The sequence below is a fragment of the Argentina anserina genome, chromosome 5 (assembly GCF_933775445.1).
Source record: "Argentina anserina chromosome 5, drPotAnse1.1, whole genome shotgun sequence".
NCBI lineage: Eukaryota > Viridiplantae > Streptophyta > Magnoliopsida > Rosales > Rosaceae > Argentina > Argentina anserina.
Genome location: NC_065876.1, coordinates 12463905 through 12482272, shown reverse-complemented (window position 1 = coordinate 12482272; position 18368 = coordinate 12463905).

Here is an 18368-nt window from a genome sequence, read left to right as displayed (position 1 = left end):
TAGTAGCCTGTTGTGATAAAGTGACTGCTTGTTGCATAAGTTTTTCAGCTATTTTTTGTAGCTCTGATGCTGTGGTGGAGGTTGACTTTGAAGATGTAGACTTTTTTGACTTATTTTTCTGACTGGAAGAGGATGTTGTTTGGGCCGTGCTGGCCTAGCCTGGGCTTATTGCAAACGGCTGGTGGGCCAAAATGACTTTTGCATGGGATGATTTAATCGTGACCTGTCCATGTGTTGACTGGAGATTGACCGGAGCTGTTTTAATTGTAACTTGACCAGGAGGATTGTTTGCAAATTCTTTTTCAAACTGGGTAAGAATTCTGTCGGTGTTGAACTTGTCCCACCATTTGACTAGATAGTTTCTGGAAATACAAATTTCATTGTGAAAGTCGTAATTCCATTTTAAGATCCAAGGGATTTTGTATTTTGACATGAACATGAGTGTTAGGTCAAAATTTTCTTCATAAGTAGTATGGGGAACTGAAACTTCAAATTTTTTTACTGCTGATTGTAGGGCAGGAGGAAGAATATCATTAGAGGCACCATGGTACTCCCACCATTCTCCAAACCATAAAGGGAACTGGCGGATGAATTTACTGTCAAAATTGATAAACCAAGAGTGACTGAAATCTTGTTTTTGATGGAGGAAAATTTTATTCCAGGCATTAATATAATCATGATAGGTACATTCGAAGGTTGGGTGTTTGGAAAAAGCATCGAAACCCCAATCAAATAATGGGATAACCTTTTTAATATAAAGGGAATGGTACAAAATTTTCTTTGTTGGATCTTGATTTTCATAGATGGCTTTAATTGAAATTGACTAAGAAGTAGTGAGATAATTGTGATAGAAAGATAATGGTTTACCAGGAGGATAATGGTTGATTGGGCCATAGAAAAGTTTAGCCATAGCGATTGGTGATTTTAACTGTATTAGGGATGGTTCAGCAAAGAAACAAAATTCTCTAGCCCTAAACTGATAAGGTGATGATTTCGGATGATGGATATATGCCGGGGGAGATGGAGCTGTTTGGAGTTTGAAAGGATCATAATCATTGACTAATGCTGACTGGTAATTGGGCTTTGATTGACTAAGAGTAGTTCCTAGTGGACTATATCTATTTGTAACTGGCAGAAGAGTATGACCTGTATGGGGAACGAGACTAAGAGATGAGGATGACTTGAGATTTTCATCTTTTATTTCATTTTTTACTGGTGATGGTGACTCAAGGTTTACTATTTCCTTTCCGGCCCTGTGGGAGCCGGGAGAGTTGAACCGTCGCATGATGAACCCTGCGAAAATTCTCGGGTTAGAAAATCTGGTATATGATTATCACTCCCCTTTATGAATGCAATTTCAAAATCAAAAATACTTAAAATTCCTTGCCATCTGGCAAAAATCTGTTTGCTAGCAATATTTTGAACATCTTTTTCTAAGACATCTTTTGCGCTTTTGCAATCAACTCTTACTAAAAATTTTTGATTTAATAAATCATCTTGAAATTTGCTGATACATAAGACAATAGATAAAATTTCTTTTTTGATTGTGCTGTAATTAGCCTGAGCTGGGTTCCAAGCTCCAGAATGAAAACGGACAATTTGTTCGGGATGACTAGGAGAAATTTGTTGTTTAAGGATACCACCATATCCTATATCTGAGGCGTCAGTTTCCACTATTTTAAAGGCATCTGGAAGGGGAATTCCTAAACATGGTAATGTTTTAACATGATTTTTGATTTCTCTGACTATAGATGTATGAGTAATAGTCCAAGGAGAAGGATTTTTATTTAATCTGTCAAATAAGGGTTTGCATTTCTTTTTGAGATTTTGATAGAAATCTGCTATGTAATTTAATGATCCAAGAAATCTCTGTAGTTGAGTTTTGTCTAGTATGACATCTGGGAATTTGTCTGCAAATTGGATTACTCGGTTAATGGGTTGAATTTGTAAGTGATGGATATTGAATCCTAAGAATCTGATGTTTGACTGAAATAGTTTTATTTTTGAAGCGGATACCACTAAACCATTGTTTTTATAATAGAAAAGAATTGGTGAAAATGTTTCCAATGTTGATAAATGGATTGAGAGAAGATTAGGACATCATCGATGTACACAATTGAAAAGTGACTGTAAGGATTAAAAATGTCGTTCATAATATTTTGGAATTCACTAGGAGCATTCTTAAGACCAAATGACATAACATTCCATTCATAATGGCTGAAAGGAGTAACAAATGCAGTTTTATATTTATCAGCTTCATTGATTTGGATTTGCCAAAAACCTGATTTCATGTCAAATTTACTATAGACTGCTGATTTATTTAGTCTGTTGATTAAATCTCTCTTGTTGGGAATAGGGTATCTGATCCATTCCAAGACTGTATTTAAAGGTTTATAGTTGATGACTAAACGAGGAGTACCCCTTTCAAGCTCAGCACTTTTTTGAACATAAAATGCAGCACATGACCAAGGAGATTTACTAGGTCGAATTATTCTTTTTCTGAGTAATTCATTAATTTCATTTTTACAAATGATTTCATGGTTCATCTGTATTGGTCTAGCTTTAGTAGGGATATTACTTTCGTTGAATTCTTTTATATAAGGTAATGAAACGATATGTTTTTTCCTATGCCAAAATGCCGTAGGAAGATCAGAACATAGTTCTTTAATTATTTTTTCTTCGAAATTTTTAATTTTACTTTGAAGAGTGGTGTCTTGAAGTTGGTTGTCAATTCTTTTAAAATTAATTTCTTCTTTGAGAAAACTAATTTGTTTAGTCTTTGTCTGGATACGATTGATAGTTTTTGTAACTGAATTTTCTTGTAATGCCTTTAGAGTATGGATTTCAGGATTTGAAAGAAAATTAAATTTGACCGGTTCGTCAAAAGGGTAAGTAATGATTCCATCATAATTAACAAGGAAAGGGTAAATTAAGGTGATGAAAGGTAGACCTAAGATGAGCCTATCAGTTAGGTCTTTTACTAGGACAAATGATGTTTTGTAACAAAATTTATTCTGGCAAATATGTGCTCTAGGGATTTCATATTTAATATTCATTTTTGAACCATTTTCTGAACTGAGGGATTCTTTAGATTTTTCAAAATATTTTGAAGGTATTAAACCTTCTTGGATACAATTGAGGTCGGCTCCAGAATCTACAAGGGCTATTGTCGTGAGTTCAAAGTCTTTTATCCTAAGTTGGATAGTAGTATACCATTTTTTGAGTTGAATGTGATTAATAACACTAAGAATATTGTGTTCAGATACTTCTTCATCCTTTGGTATTTTGTTTTCTTCATCTAATATTTCATTAACTGGAGGATTTTTTAAGTTAGAAAATGCATCATTTATTTTAATAATGTTTAATTCTTGTTTGATATTTATATTGTCGTCTATAAGCTTAGAATGAGATTGTTGTAAAGTATGAATTTCTATTTTAATGTTCTTAATTTCTTGTTGTAAATCTTGGATAGTGATTTCTTTTTTACTTCTGTTGAACCTATCAAAGGTTAAGGTAAGACTGACTTTTGGTGAGGGAGTTTTACCAACATCTTCTTGGGTAATTAATTTTTTTAGTTTTTTGAGGTACTCAGTTTTTAAGTCAGGATTATCAATTCTAGCAATTAAATCAATTAATAATTCTTGTTGTTCTTCTTGTTTAGAGAGAACATTAATTGTTTTACAACAAGCATCGTTGCAGCCAAAAGTGAATTTTTGAGAGGGGGAAGATCCTTCTTCTGATTCGGAAAAAGAGGATCCTGATAAAGATCTAATATCTTCACTCATGTCATTCTCTGAATCTGTATTTCTTAATTCTAATACTTTAATTAGATTCTCTTTTTCAACTGGTGTAAGTGTTAATTGGTTTATTGTAGTTTTAACCTGACATTCATTTGCAAAGTGACCGATTTTATGGCATTTAAAACATTTCGTTTTACTTTTATCAAAAGATCTTTTCTTTGAGTAAGGTTTTCGGTTTTTGTTCCAATTTTTCTTTGGCATATTTTTTGAATAAAATTTGTCTGGTTCAAAATTTTCTCTTTTTTGGAAATAAGGTTTATGACGACTAGACCTGGAATGATGAATAAATTTATTGGATGACTTTCTTCGTCTGGAGGGAGGTAAGGATGGTAAACCATATTGTTCACAAAAGTTTCCCAATTCATACTTGGCTATGTTCTTTTCTGATTTTAGTTGGGAATTTAGTTTCATATCAATACACATTTTCATGCCTTCTTTTTGTATAACTGTAATTATATTTCCATAGGTTAAAGAGTCATAATTAATAAATCCTGTTTCATTACTGAGGACTTGTCTAATTTTGTGTGCAAAGAGTTTGGGAAGACCATTTATGAATTTTTCTTTCCAAAATGGTTGGTTACTATCATCTCGAAGCATTACTCTGGATATGAAAACATCTTTGTACCATTTAAAATCACTTAAGGTTGGGCATTTTAAGTTACTGAGTTGATCATGAATTCGAGAAGTGATATGACTCGGAGTACCTATAAAATGTTGGATGATTGTATAAAATAAGGTATTTATTGCATCTGAAACCCCCATATTACAACGTTCGTCAAAGATTGGGGTTCCATCCGGTTCACACTGTATTGCATGTTTAATATCGGACCTTGCATCAGCGGTGAGATGTTTTTCCCACCAAGAATGCAGCATTCCGGTGAACCCAGAGGATAGAATATCAATAATTTCTGATTGTGTGAAGTTGTGATTTGTGATGTAACTATTTGCTGCCATTGACATGTGATGTAGTTTATTTAAGATCTCTTGTTCTGATAAATTATCAATGTTCCATTCATAAGTTTTGTCAGAAGACACTGCAAATTGTATATTTGAATGAGTGCTTGGTTGAATATCTATTGGAAGTGGCCTTTCAGTCCAATTTCTTGAATGTTGTCTCTTTGGTCGCATTATTCGATCAATATTCAAAGTTTGGAATGCTTTGTCTAATTGGGAAATTATGGTTGAATCGCTATCAGAAGTAGAATCAAAAGTTTGTTTCGTATTGATCACAGAGATTGTATTAGATGATCTTGGTTCATTTTTTAGATTCTTTAATAATTTTTCTATTTTTTGAATTGAATTTGTAGGCGTGACAGTTGGTTTACTATTGAAGTGAATTATGGGAGATTCCGTTTTAGGGTTAGGTAGAATGTGAACTTTAGATGTAACATGGTCAAGTGTTGTTTCTATTTTGTCTAATTGTTCTCCAATAGTAACTAAATAATTATTTGTGTAATTATTTTGTTCAATAATCTTCTTAGCATCTGGGTTAAGTTCCTTAACTTTCGGATATTCAGAAGGATTTTTAAAAGGCGAAGCTAAAACTGGGCTTGATTTATGATTAAAAACTATAGTTTCTGAAGGAGGATGACTAGAAGAAATGGTGTTAGTTTGGGTTGAATTAGGAACGACAGTTTGCCATCTTGTTTTTGTTAAAGTCTGAATGTTTTTATGTTCATTTAACTGGTCTAGGAAATCAAGAAAGAATATTTCAGTTTTTGTTTCTTGCATCAAGTTTTGCCAATCTTTAAATAATTGTTTTCTTTGGTTTTCAAAAGGAAATTTTATCCTAAAAAGGTTTCTCCTAAGGATGTTTTCTTTAGCTTTTAAATGAGTATCTAATTTAGAATAATCGATTTTGAATGGTTGATTAAGCGTATTTATATGAGGATTTTCTGGAAAAACTACAATAAAATATGAAGCTGTTGGGGATGTTGGAGAGTTTTGACTTTCTTCAACAGTTGTATTATTATTATTTTCAGTTTCAGTATAATTTGGGTAGCTGACTTGTTCATTTGTCCTTATACTGTTAATTCTTAAATTCTGAACTTGTTCTTCTAATTCTTTTATTCGAATTTCTCTGATGACATTATCAAGTTCTATGTCACGATCACGGCGAGACATAGAATCTGCAGTGATTGAGCCGACAAATGATTGCCTGGCAGTTGCAAAAGAATGCCTAGAGGAACTTCCTATTTCTTGAATTCTTGGTGTTCTGCTAATTTTTGAATTTTGGAAGTTAATTCTTATAGTTCCATCATTGTATTGACGAATAGAATCTAAATCAGAAAGATTGCGTTGAGTATTTGTTGGTTGATATTCATTGGTAAGAGACCATTCAGCCGGAAGATGAACATCCGACCATCTGATAGTTTGCGGGACAGTGATGTTTGCATTATTTTGACTGTTTTGAATTAACAAGGTTTGGCTCTTAGGACTTCTATTAATGGCTTGAAAATTCATATTTGTGCCAGTAACTTTGTAATGGATTCGGTAGATTAAAGCAAGTGGTTGGGTTCCTTCAAGGATATTGTATCCTGAGGTTTTAATGTTTAAAGTTAAAGTTTTTAAGATATGAGGGTCACTTAGGCTGATTGAAAAATCTGGGAAACAATTAAAGTGAACTGGTCCATTAAAAAGACTTGATTCGATTAGACCAAGGGTACTATCAGTGAAGTTGGTAAATCTTGCATCTCTTAGACATAAGAGAATAGAGGCATTAAGACCAAGTCTTGTTAAAGGTTTAATACCAATTTGAACTAAGCCAATATGAAGGAAATGGTGACCATCTTTCTGATGTTTTTTAATTGAATCTGGACTGAGAAGTTGGCAAATTTCATGTTGTTTACTCAAGGCGTAAACTTGTTCTACTGACTTAATGTGGTGTTCTCCCTTAAAGGCTGCAAGATTCCATTTTTTCCTATAAATTTCACTGGTAGGTACTTTAGGTATGTTCCAATCATTAGGGTCAATATTATCATTTGACTGGTATTCGATCTGTTCTTCATTAACAATGTCTGGGATCCTATTCAAGGAGAAACTAGACCCTCGAGAAGAGACTGAATTGGATCTAAAAAGTCTGCTCATTGTGTTAGATGGAAGAGATCTGGTACTAGACTTAAAAAGGCAGTGAATTGACTTCAGAATACTTAGACCTAAGGGTAACACTCTTCTCGGTTCCGCTCATGCCGCATCCGCTCATGCCTCACTCGGGACTTAGTGTTTGGACCTGGAAAACTTACTGTTTGGTTGGAGAAGAAGGAAACCCAGAAACCTAGTAAATAGAAGTAAATTCCTAAAATTTTAAGAATAGAAACAGAAATACAAGCAAGTAACACAATAAATAGAGGATTTAAAGATTCAACTCAAGGACCACTCTAGGAGGCTAGGCCTTCCAATTGGGGATTGAGAAGTGTTAATAAATAGATTGACTTAGGATCCACGCTTAGGAGGCAGAGCCTCCACCTGGGGACTAAGAAGTTTAAAAAGCAGAGATTAATTACTTACAACTCTTACGCCTCTGATACTATATATATATATATATCAGGTGGTGAAAACTGGGTGATTGTATTGTGCTTTTGCGAAGACTTGCCTCAAAGAGAACTACAACAACCGGACATGTACAAATTAATCTGGCGCCTAGAATAAGAACCAAGTTATTTTGGCTAAAATTTTGAAAAAGAAAATAGAAATTAGTTAGGGCAGGTTTGCATGGACAATGAGAGAAGGTGCCAAGTGGTGAATGAAACCTGTGCTTCATAAAGTTGAGAATGCACGAGAGGTTTTGACATACGTACACACAAGAAAAATCAAGCTAGCAGCTCCCACCTGTTTGAGTACAACAGCTATGCATGCATATGAAACATCATTATATTGCATATGAAGACGATGTGCTTCCATTATAATTCATAATGTTAGGTTAACAATATACTCAATCATAGCTAGCTTTACTTCCTTTTCGAGCAAGTTTTCGATATTTCAAGTCATTACTGAATTGGTTGGCGATCTCTCTGTGTAGCAAGTCATACAATCCGTGATATTGAGCAGTACGTGCTGCTGCTGCTACCTGCACTTTTTAATGCTATTATCTATACCTTCGTTTTCCTTTTTTCTGTGAACGTCTGTAACGACCCGAAAATTTCAAGCTTAAAAACTCAAAATTCTAAAGTCGTTAAACACCAAATAATCTCAATAAAATCGAAATCATTAAAGCGTCACAGCGGATCAATTCTGAGTTCTCAATACAACTCAACGAACCAATTATTACAACCCAAATTTATACTCCATACATAAAATGGAAATGTAATAATCCTCACAATTCACTCACAAATCTCACAAATGAAATTACACAAATTCTCACACACAAATCCACGCTAAAACCTCACCACAAGTAGGATACGGACGACTTCGAGCCTCTGTAGTCGTCACTCAACCTCCACTAATCAGCACCTGCGGAATTATCCCCTACACCATCGAATTGGTGCACCGGGATTGTAAACACAAACCCGGTAAGCTTATAGCTCGTATGAGTAAAATCAAAATATAATTCGCATATCAAAATATACGAAAGATCACAAAACAACAAATATAAATGCTCTCATAAGTCAATGGACAGCCCATCTGGTTGTCCCAAAGAAGTATGAAATGAAACGCTCATGAGAAAATTAAGTAACTCTTCTGGTTACCCAATGCATTTATAATACGGGTACCAAGAACGCTGGTACACATCTGTTACCCCTCTCGTAATACACCGCTGATATTGGATAGCCACCCGCTACCCAACATCCAAAATAACTGAGTACCCATGAGCAGATAACCACCCGTTACCTCACATGCAGTACTAAGGCAGACAGACTAGAGCTCTAACTGTATCGTAACTTTCGCCCGGCCAAAGGCTAGGTTTCGACTTGCCAAACACGTACAATAATCTCACATCATATTGTACCAAAAATCAGGTCCGAAGACAATTCACATTTTAACAATCTCAATGTTAAAAATCACGTCCAATAATCTCACATCATATTGTACAATTCAATCACATGCTCAATATAATCACAATAAAATCATAACATTATATTATATAGCAAACTATATATATTCGTACTTATTTACCATTTATACAATATATATATAGTCCACTATATCTTATACATGTCATATTTCACAATACATGCTCAATACTCAATCTTCCGTCATCAAAATGACCATTTCTAATGAATTAATAACAGTATATAATCTAATGATCTACATATACATGCACTTATTACCATTATACAATATATATATATTCCACTAAATTGTATACATGTTGTAATTCATTATTAAATACTCTTGCAAAAAAATCTTGAATCACCGCGAGGGTAGATTCGTAAATATGTGAGATTTTACTCACCTTATCGACTCGAGCGTAATTCCACAATTCCCGATGAAATTCCTTTCCTCGATTTAACGATCACCTTGAAAAGATAAGAAAAGAATTTAGAATCGTTTCGTAAACCTTTAAATGCCGAAACAGTAATAATCGGTTACTGTTCAGCAATTTTCGGTTTTACGAAATTATTGGTCAATGTTACTGTTCACTGTTACTATTCACGGTTACTGTACAAATATACAATTAATACGTATTTCTGTACGTATAAGTATTATATACGTTTTCTGTATATATAAATACTATATACATATTTCTGTACGTATAAATATTGTATACGTATTTCTGTACGTATAAATATTATATACGTATTTATGTACGTATAAATATTATATACGTATTTTTGTACGTATAAATATTAATACGTATTTTTGTACGTATACGTACTATTTAAATGTAAATACAATCTCAGTAAATAAAATTTACTAATTACCTTTTACAAATTACTTTTTACATTTACTGAAAGTAATTTATATTTACATTTACCGAAGGTAAAATTTAATTACATTTACCGTAATAAATAAAATTTACATTTACATTTAAGTAAATTACCAAAATACCCATATCGGAAAACATTGTCACACCACCGCACGTGGCGCCGCGTGGGGTACACGCGCCACCTCCGGCAGGCAGCGCGTGGGGCCCACGCGCCGAGCCCAAAACCGGCGCGTGTGATGTCACTACTACCCCAAAACTCTCCTCCTTTCTCCCCTCTTCCTCTCTCCGGTCCTAGGCCGCCTCCTACTCCTCCCAAGCTCCTCCACGCGCCGCCTCTAGGCGGCGGTAACCCTCCCCTCTATCAACTTCGATCTCACTCCAAACACACCCAAAAATCACCACAACAAACACACAATCAATCCTAGCACGTATCTCACCTTGATTCAATGGTGGAAAGCTCGTTTCGAGCTCGGTGGTGGCGATGAAGATCATTGCCGAAACTTGCAGAAGCTTGGCAACGTCGGGCGTCCTCACGGCAGCGAGTCTCGAGCTGGCGAGCTGAAGGGTGGCAGCCGTGGTCCTCGCGATGTGGTTGGGCCGAGCGGTGCACGTCACGGCGGCCCTGTGTGGTAGATCGCCGGGGCGATTCTCCGAGGTGAGGGTGGGAGTGTTTCGGGGAGAGAGAAAACGAAAGAGAGAGAGAGAGAGAGAGAGGGAGAGAGAGAGTTCGGGTCGTGAGGGAGAGGGAGATGGGAGATGGGAGAGAGCTCGGAGTCGAGAGGGAGAGGGGGTTTCGGGGAGAGAGAGAGATCCGAGGGAGAGAGGGGGTGAGCGGCGGAAGTGAAGAGAGAGAGAAGGGTTTCCTAAAATGGAAACCCTAACTCTAAAACATCCTATTTATACTAGTTTCCAAATCGGAAACTAACTTCCGACGTTAATAACTTTTACCTCCGACGTCCGATTCTAACGTGTCACATACTCGCGAACTCGTATCGACGAGCTCTACAACTTTTGTGAAGGAAGTTTTCGCGACCGAGCGACGAAATAAAAGTTGATAAATTCGTTCAGAAACGTAACGTTTTCTTATTATACGTTCTCGGAACATTTCCGTTTCCGTTTTCGTAACATTCGCAACCAATCAATTTCCTTTAATTGAATTTCATAACTTTATAGAATTCAATTCAAATATCGTTTCAAAAAAAATCTAGGGTTATTACAATCTACCCCCTTAAAGGAATTTCGCCCCGAAATTCAAACTCACTAAACAAACAACTGTGGATATCTGATCCTCATATCCGACTCCAGCTCCCACGATGCATCACCCTCATCATGGTGACTCCACAGCACCTTGACCAGCTCAACTTCTCTCCTCCGAAGCTTCTTTGTGGATCTATCCAGAATACGAACCGGCTCAACAACAAAAATGGCATTTTCCTTCACTTCAATGGTACTATGATCGATCACATGTGACTCATCTGATACATAGTTCCTCAGCATGGAAATGTGGAAGACGTTGTGAAGGCCCGACATGCTAGTAGGCAAGGCTAGTCGATATACTAGTTCGCCCACCTTCTCCAGTATCTCGAAGGGCCCAACGTACCTCGGTGCAAACTTTTCCTTCTTGCCGAATCTCACAACACCCCTCATAGGTGAGACTTTCAAGAATACATGATCACCGATCTCAAATTCGACATGTCTCCTCTTCAAGTCCGCATAGCTCTTCTGTCTGCTCTGAGCGGTCCGGATTCTATCCCGAATGATCGAGATCTTCTCCGTGGTTTCCTGAACTACCTCTGGACCCATCAGTGCCTCATCACCAACTTCGGCCCAACAGATCGGTGAACGACATGGTCTGCCATAAAGTGCCTCATAAGGTGCCATGCCGATGCTAGAATGGTAGCTGTTGTTGTAGGCAAACTCAATCAATCTCAAATGATCTTCCCAGCTACCCTTGAAATCCAACACACATGCTCTCAACATGTCTTCCATCACCTGATTCACCCTCTCTGTCTGTCCATCCGTCTGAGGGTGAAAAGCTGTACTCATATCCAAGGTAGTGCCCATCGCCTTCTGTAAACCACCCCAGAACTTCGAAGTGAAACGTGCATCTCGATCAGAAACAATAGAAACTGGAGCACCATGCAGTCTCACTACCTCATCCACATATAGCTTCCCAAGCACGTCCACTGAGTACTTCATCGACACTGGGAGAAAATGAGCCGACTTCGTCAACCGATCGACAATCACCCAAATGGCATCGTGACCCTTCTTCGATCGAGGCAATCCGGTCACAAAATCCATGGATATTTGCTCCCACTTCCAAAGAGGAATAGTCAGTGGTTTCAACATGCCAGCTGGTCGTTGATGTTCTGCTTTCACTTGCTGACATGTAAGGCACTTCGATACGAACTCTGCTACATCTTTCTTCATACCATTCCACCAGAATTGTCTGCATAGGTCCTTGTACATCTTGGTGTTCCCTGGATGAATGGTATAACGTGATCGATGTGCCGTACGAAGGACCTCCTCCCGAAGATCATCACAATCTGGGACACACAATCTTGCCCCAAACCTCAACCCTCCATCGGGTCCAACTCTCCACTCAGAAGGGCACTCATCGAGCGTATCAACTACAAGATCTGCCAACTTAGCTTGAGATAGTCGATCCCGAGCCTGACCCTGTATGATCCTCGTGATCAAAGTGGGTTGCACCGTGACACTACCAAGGAAAACCCTTGGTTCTCCTCCCGATGGTACTAAATCAAACTCCGATGCAGTTTCGAGCATGAACCATTCCTGGACCATAAGTGAGGCCACCACGCCTCTCGGTTTCCTGCTCAAGGCATCGGCCACCACATTTGCCTTCCCCGGGTGGTACTCTAATGTGAAGTCATAATCCTTGAGGAGTTCCATCCATCTCCTCTGCCTCATGTTCAGCTCCTTCTGAGAAAACAAGTACTTCAAACTCTTATGATCTGAAAAGAGTTGAAACTTCTCTCCATACAAGTAATGTCTCCAAATCTTCAGGGCAAACACAACCGCCGCAAGCTCTAGGTCGTGTGTCGGATAATTCTTCTCATGAATCTTCAACTGTCTCGAGCCATAAGCAACAACTCCTCCATGCTGCATCAACACAGAACCCAAACCTTGGAGCGAAGCATCACTGTAAATGACATAGTCACCACCACTAGAAGGAATCGTCAACACTGGAGCCGTGGTCAGTCTAGTCTTTAGTTTGCTGAATGCTTCCTCACATGCATCCATCCACACGAACGGAGTATCTTTCTTGGTCAACTTGGTCAATGAAGATGCAATACTAGAAAACCCCTCGATAAACCTCCTGTAGTATCCCGCCAAACCGAGGAAACTACGTATCTCCGTAGGGTTCTTTGGACGACTCCAATTCTTTACTGCCTCTACCTTTGACGGGTCCACTAGTACTCCATCTTTTGAGACTACATGACCAAGGAATTTGACCTATTCTTTCCAGAACTCACACTTCTCTAGCTTGGCATACAGTCTCGCCTCCTTCAAAGTCTGTAACACTGTTCTCAGATGCACCACATGTTCTTCTTGTGTCTTGGAGTATATCAGAATGTCATCCACAAACACCACTACGAACTCATCCAAGTACGGACTAAACACTTGGTTCATCAAACTCATGAAGACAGCTAGTGCATTCGTTAGACCAAATGGCATGACGACAAACTCATAATGTCCATACCGGGTCCTGAAGGCCGTCTTCGATATATCTTCTTCCTTCACTCTGAGTTGATGATAACCGGATCTCAAATCAATCTTAGAGAACACCGTAGCACCTTTGAGTTGATCGAACAAGTCATCAATCCTAGGTAAGGGATACCTATTCTTGATGGTCACCTTGTTCAGCTCTCTGTAGTCCACACATAACCGCAGAGAACCATCTTTCTTCTTTACGAACAAAACAGGTGCTCCCCAAGGTGAAACACTAGGTCTAATGAACCCTTGGTCTAATAGCTCATCGATCTGCACCTTCAGTTCCTTGAGTTCATTCTGCCCCATTCTATATGGCGCCTTCGACACAGGTGCTGTACTGGGTACTACATCAATGCAGAAATCTACCACTCTTCGAGGAGGTAGCCCCGGTATCTCTTGGAACACTTCACCAAACTCAGATACTACCACAATGTCTGCGATAGTTACTTTCTGATCCACTGACTCCACATGTGCCAAAACTCCTGATCTCATGACGTTATCAGACTTGAGGCAACGGTAACGAAACACTGGCTCTCCGGGTCTATGAAAGGACACTACCATGTCAAAACAATCAATCACAGCATGCTGTGGTCTCAACCAATCAATCCCCAAGATCACATTATAAGTGTGGTCCGGAATCACAATCAACGAAGCAGAGAACTCTCTACTTCCAATCAAAATAGGACAAGCTTTGCAGATTGTCTCTAACTCAAGTGACAGTCCAAGGGGTGAAGTGACACATAAGGCGTTCCCAAGAGGTGTAGGAATCAGTCCTAGCATCTCTACTACCGAACTAGCTATGAATGAATGCGATGCTCCCGTATCGAACAGTACTCTAGCAAGGTAGTCAAAAAGTGATAATGTACCTTCCACCCCTGTGTCTCGCTGACCCACTGCGAACACTCTAGCTTGGCCCGCTGGTAGCTGTCTCTGCGGTCGTTCATGTCTACCCGGAAGTGGTCGGGTACAATCTCGAGCTATGTGTCCCACCTGCCCGCACCGGTGGCAGCCTGCTCTCTTCGGTTTCGGACATGCTGAGGCGTAATGTCCCATCTCATTGCAGCCATAACACCTCACTGCTGCTAATGGTCTGACTGGTGCTGCCCTGATAGCTAGGGGTGGTGCCCTTGTCGGGGCCTGATAGTGGGGTCTTGGCCTCTTCCATGACCTATCCTTCGGCCCTGAGTGCTCGCTGCCTGTATAGATTGCCTTGCCTTTCCCCTTTGCATCTCTGTTCCCTACATCACCTGCTTGAGTCTTCTCTGCTTGCTCCAAGCTCATAGCACTCTCAAATATCTGCTCCCTGGTAGTCAGGCAAAGGACTGATATCATGGTCTTGTACTCTTGTTTCAGCCCACGTAGATACTTCTGAGCTAAAGCAGTCGTACCCATAGGCCTGACATACCGATACAGCTGCGAGAATCGGGCATCATACTCTCTAATGGTCATGACTCCCTGTACCAATGCCAGAAACTCCAACTCTAAGTCCTCCTGTACTGAGGCTGGAAAATACTTCTCTCGGAATATGGTGGTGAAACCTCCCCATGTGAATGTAGACACATCCACAGTCTGTCTCATGCTCTTCCACCAATCTAGAGCATCACCCTTGAGAAAGAATGTAGCTATCTTTCTCTTCTCAATCTCTGTGCACTCTATCATCTCAAAATAAGTCTCCATACCCTCGATCCAATGGTCAGCTACCATATGATCTAGTCCCCCATGAAAGGTCGGAGCTGACAGTGCACTAATATCCTTGATCAGCTTCAACACTCGACCGTCATCTCTAACCGCAGGAGTTGGCTCAACCTGCTCCTCCTGTGGAGCAGCCTCCTCATAAAGGTTCTCCACGTTGCGGACTCGACCTGTGGTCCTACCTCGACCTCGGCCTACCTGCTCTTCCTGTGGAGCAGCCTCCTCATAAAGGTTCTCCACGTTGCGGACTCGGCCTGTGGTCCTACCTCGACCTCGGCCTCTCGCCCGTCCTCGGCCCTTATCAGCGTTCATCACCTTCAAACAACGAAACACTTAGTCAATACTTGTGAAATCTCGAATTCAACTAAAATAGATTCCATAGGTATTAACATGAAATTTTAGGATAAGATGAATCATCGAAGTATCATCACGATACTTCTCGGAGGACCAAACCATTAGGTATGGCTCCTAAACACTCTCGCGTACCCAACGACATATCAATACCGAGGAGCATGTGATGGGTGCCCGCCTGCAGTCGGATCATCGCTCCCGGATGATATTGATAATCGCCAAATACGCACTTAGGCTCTGATACCAACTGTAACGACCCGAAAATTTCAAGCTTAAAAACTCAAAATTCTAAAGTCGTTAAACACCAAATAATCTCAATAAAATTGAAATCATTAAAGCGTCACAGCGGATCAATTCTGAGTTCTCAATACAACTCAACGAACCAATTATTACAACCCAAATTTATACTCCATACATAAAATGGAAATGTAATAATCCTCACAATTCACTCACAAATCTCACAAATGAAATTACACAAATTCTCACACACAAATCCACGCTAAAACCTCACCACAAGTAGGATACGGACGACTTCGAGCCTCTGTAGTCGTCACTCAACCTCCACTAATCAGCACCTGCGGAATTATCCCCTACACCATCGAATTGGTGCACCGGGATTGTAAACACAAACCCGGTAAGCTTATAGCTCGTATGAGTAAAATCAAAATATAATTCGCATATCAAAATATACGAAAGATCACAAAACAACAAATATAAATGCTCTCATGAGTCAATGGACAGCCCATCTGGTTGTCCCAAAGAAGTATGAAATGAAACGCTCATGAGAAAATTAAGTAACCCTTCTGGTTACCCAATGCATTTATAATACGGGTACCAAGAACGCTGGTACACATCTGTTACCCCTCTCGTAATACACCGCTGATATTGGATAGCCACCCGCTACCCAACATCCAAAATAACTGAGTACCCATGAGCAGATAACCACCCGTTACCTCACATGCAGTACTAAGGCAGACAGAGTAGAGCTCTAACTGTATCGTAACTTTCGCCCGGCCAAAGGCTAGGTTTCGACTTGCCAAACACGTACAATAATCTCACATCATATTGTACCAAAAATCAGGTCCGAAGACAATTCACATTTTAACAATCTCAATGTTAAAAATCACGTACAATAATCTCACATCATATTGTAGAATTCAATCACATGCTCAATATAATCACAATAAAATCATAACATTATATTATATAGCAAACTATATATATTCGTACTTATTTACCATTTATACAATATATATATAGTCCACTATATCTTATACATGTCATATTTCACAATACATGCTCAATACTCAATCTTCCGTCATCAAAATGACCATTTCTAATGAATTAATAACAGTATATAATCTAATGATCTATATATACATGCACTTATTACCATTATACAATATATATATATTCCACTAAATTATATACATGTTGTAATTCATTATTAAATACTCTTGCAAAAAAATCTTGAATCACCGCGAGGGTAGATTCGTAAATATGTGAGATTTTACTCACCTTATCGACTCGAGCGTAATTCCACAATTCCCGATGAAATTCCTTTCCTCGATTTAACGATCACCTTGAAAAGATAAGAAAAGAATTTAGAATCGTTTCGTAAACCTTTAAATGCCGAAACAGTAATAATCGGTTACTGTTCAGCAATTTTCGGTTTTACGAAATTATTGGTCAATGTTACTGTTTACTGTTACTATTCACGGTTACTGTACAAATATACAATTAATACGTATTTCTGTACGTATAAGTATTATATACGTTTTTCTGTATGTATAAATACTATATACATATTTCTGTACGTATAAATATTGTATACGTATTTCTGTACGTATAAATATTGTATACGTATTTCTGTACGTATAAATATTATATACATATTTTTGTACGTATAAATATTATATACGTATTTCTGTACGTATAAATATTAATACGTATTTTTGTACGTATACGTACTATTTAAATGTAAATACAATCTCAGTAAATAAAATTTACTAATTACCTTTTACAAATTACTTTTTACATTTACTGAAAGTAATTTATATTTACATTTACCGAAGGTAAAATTTAATTACATTTACCGTAATAAGTAAAATTTACATTTACATTTAAGTAAATTACCAAAATACTCCTATCGGAAAACATTGTCACACCACCGCACGTGGCGGCGCGTGGGGTACACGCGCCACCTCCGGCAGGCAGCGCGTGGGGCCCACGCGCCGAGCCCAAAACTGGCGCGTGTGATGTCACCACCACCCCAAAACTCTCCTCCTTTCTCCCCTCTTCCTCTCTCCGGTCCTAGGCCGCCTCCTACTCCTCCCAAGCTCCTCCACGCGCCGCCTCTAGGCGGCGGTAACCCTCCCCTCTATCAACTTCGATCTCACTCCAAACACACCCAAAAATCACCACAACAAACACACAATCAATCCTAGCACGTATCTCACCTTGATTCAATGGTGGAAAGCTCGTTTCGAGCTCGGTGGTGGCGATGAAGATCATTGCCGAAACTTGCAGAAGCTTGGCAACGTCGGGCGTCCTCACGGCAGCGAGTCTCGAGCTGGCGAGCTGAAGGGTGGCAGCCGTGGTCCTCGCGATGTGGTTGGGCCGAGCGGTGCACGTCACGGCGGCCCTGTGTGGTAGATCGCCGGGGCGATTCTCCGAGGTGAGGGTGGGAGTGTTTCGGGGAGAGAGAAAACGAAAGAGAGAGAGAGAGAGAGAGAGGGAGAGAGAGAGTTCGGGTCGTGAGGGAGAGGGAGATGGGAGATGGGAGAGAGCTCGGAGTCGAGAGGGAGAGGGGGTTTCGGGGAGAGAGAGAGATCCGAGGGAGAGAGGGGGTGAGCGGCGGAAGTGAAGAGAGAGAGAAGGGTTTCCTAAAATGGAAACCCTAACTCTAAAACATCCTATTTATA